General features: G+C 42.4%; 1 protein-coding gene and 1 long non-coding RNA gene across 2 annotated transcripts in view; one reads left to right on the forward strand and one right to left on the reverse strand.

Moving 5' to 3' along the window:
- Window positions 1-2,506, reverse strand: part of NOP56 (NOP56 ribonucleoprotein) — an 8,349-nt gene that overhangs the window by 5,425 nt on the left and 418 nt on the right. The gene's annotated exons all lie outside the window — the stretch shown is intronic.
- LOC104986078 overlaps window positions 22-2,506 on the forward strand; it is a 16,565-nt gene continuing 14,080 nt past the window's right edge. Inside the window, exon 1 of the long non-coding RNA XR_824996.1 lies at window positions 22-533. This is a non-coding gene — a long non-coding RNA (uncharacterized LOC104986078). The remainder of the gene's footprint in view (window positions 534-2,506) is intronic.

Genomic DNA, 2,506 nt, shown 5'->3' on the forward strand with positions numbered 1-2,506 from the left:
TCTCCAGGCAAGAACACTGGATTGGGTTGCCATTTCCTTCTCCAATGCATGAAAGTGAAAAGTGAAAGTGAAGTCGCTCAGTTGTGTCCAACTCTTAGTGAGCCCATGGACTGTAGCCAACCAGGCTCCTCCGTCCATGGGATTTTCCAGGCAAGAGTATTGGAGTAGGGTGCCATTGCCTTCTGCGAACACTCCTTTATCTCCCTCTCTTTGCTAAATTATCTCCCCTTGTGCTTCATAATCCTGACCTCCATGGGCATCTTTGCAGTATGTGATGTCAAAGATGATATCTCCTTTGCCTTTGAGCTGTTTGTTAAATTCACTGAATTTGGGGATAATTTTTTAAGTAGCAGTAAATATGAATCAGAGTCAGCAAACCTGGGTTCAGATCTGAGCTCTGCTGCTTACAACATGACCTTAAGTTAATCACCCAGCTTTCCTAAGCTTGCTTTTTTTTTTTTTCAGAATGAAGATGGAGGATTCATTCATCCCTCAACATACATTTTACTGAACATAGGCCAGGTGTGACACAGGTGTGGTACCTGGCATGTAGTAGGAACTCAATGAATATTGGTGGGCTTTTTTTTTTTAATCTCTTTTATCAGTGAATAGTGATAATTTTTTATCACATTATTTCATTTTACCTATTCTCAGTTGAGTCCCAGTTCTCCCATCACTTCTCATAGAATCTATTAAAACCCCAATCTTTATAAACCCAACTACTCTGATTCATTTCTAACATTAACTTACACACATAGACAGAGCACTTCTAAAACTAAGTTTAGTTTCACATGGTAAAACAGTTACGCATTCTGTTTTTCAACTTCCAGTGGCAGTAGATAGACGGTTTACTGGTTAAATGTTGTTGAAACCTGAAAATATGTTCAATATATATATAAACCTGCCAGTTTATATACTGAACATATTTTATATACTGAACATATATACTGCTCCTCCATCCATGGGATTTTCCAGGCAAAAGTACTGGAGTGGGTTGCCATTTCCTTCTCCAGAGGATCTTCCCAACCCAGGGATCAAACCCAGGTCTCCTGCATTGTAAGCAGATGCTTCACCGTCTGAGCCACCACGAAAGACAGCTAACCTGCCAGTTATTGGTATCTCGGTTGTTTTTTTATTTAAATAGGGTTGCTAAGAATCTTTCAGGTTTCCTCTGTCTTCTTCAGGTCTTTTCAAAATGGCAGGGGGATTTGTGGGAGCACTCTTATACCCTAGTTGCAGGGGAAGAGGGGGGATTTCTCAGTTCTCTGTGCTTAGGATCTGGTGCTGTGTCTTGGGACACCATCAATCCCTGCTATAAAATGGCTGCTTTGGACTTGTCCTTGGACTTGTATACTTTTATCCTCTGAGCCACACTGATCTTAGCCAGATACTTGAAATCTCTGAGCTGTATCTTCTTATGTCAGGCCTCTATTGGTGGAAATACTCCTCACTAAGGCATGTGTGGTCTTTGGGGTCACCTGTCTGCCGTGTATAGGCTGGGAGGACCACGCTTATCACCAGAGGAACTTTTATCCTAACCCTTTGCTCATGAAGGACATCCCTGGTGTCTCAGACAGTAAAGAATCTACCTGCAATGCAAGAGATCTGGGTTTGATCCCTGGGTTGGGAAGATCCCCTGGAGAAGGGAATGGCCACCCACTCCTCATGAATGCTCTGTAAGCTTTCCTCTGCTGCACTGACCATTGCATCAGGTTGAGTGTGGGACCGATAGAGCAGGGGTCAGCAAACCATGACCCTGGGGACCAAATCTGGCCTGTGGCTTATTTTTGTAGGACCTCAGAGCTAAGAATGATTTTCGCATTTTTAAAGGGTTTTAAGTTTTTGGGGAGTGTGTGCAGAGGCTATATATGTGGCCCACAAAGTCTCAAATATTTATTATCTGACAATTTATGCAAAAGGATTGCTAGTCCCTATTCTGAGATCAGATGAGATTGGGTGTTTTCAGGGTCGTATGGCTGTCCCTGTTCTTGGAGGTAGGCAGTTTCATCTGTGCCATGTTTGGGGAGCATGGCAGAAGTGAACAGATAATGGTATTTGTAGAAATGAAAAACTCGTTGAAATTTAAAAGAAATGCATTGACTCGTTAGCAAATAGGCATGGCTTACGAGAGTATTAGTGAACTGGAAGATCTAACCAAATAATTTATTGAGAATGCAACAAGGTTAGGAGATGTCTAGCCTAGAAAGCAGGAAGGATATTAGTGAGGGTTCTCTTCAGAGAAACAGAAGCAATAGGGTATAGCTATAGATTTTCCTGTGGTCATGTATGGATGTGAGAGTTGGACTGTGAAGAAAACTGAGCGCCGAGGAATTGATGCTTTTGAACTGTGGTGTTGGAGAAGACTCTTAAGAGTCCCTTGGACTGCAAGAAGATCTAACCAGTCCATTCTGAAGGAGATCAGCCCTGGGATTTCTTTGGAGGGAATGATGCTGAAGCTGAAACTCTAATACTTTGGCCACCTCATGCGAAGAGTTGACTCATTGGA

This window comes from Bison bison, unplaced genomic scaffold, assembly GCF_000754665.1.
Source record: "Bison bison bison isolate TAMUID 2011002044 unplaced genomic scaffold, Bison_UMD1.0 scf7180017864063, whole genome shotgun sequence".
Lineage (NCBI taxonomy): Eukaryota > Metazoa > Chordata > Mammalia > Artiodactyla > Bovidae > Bison > Bison bison.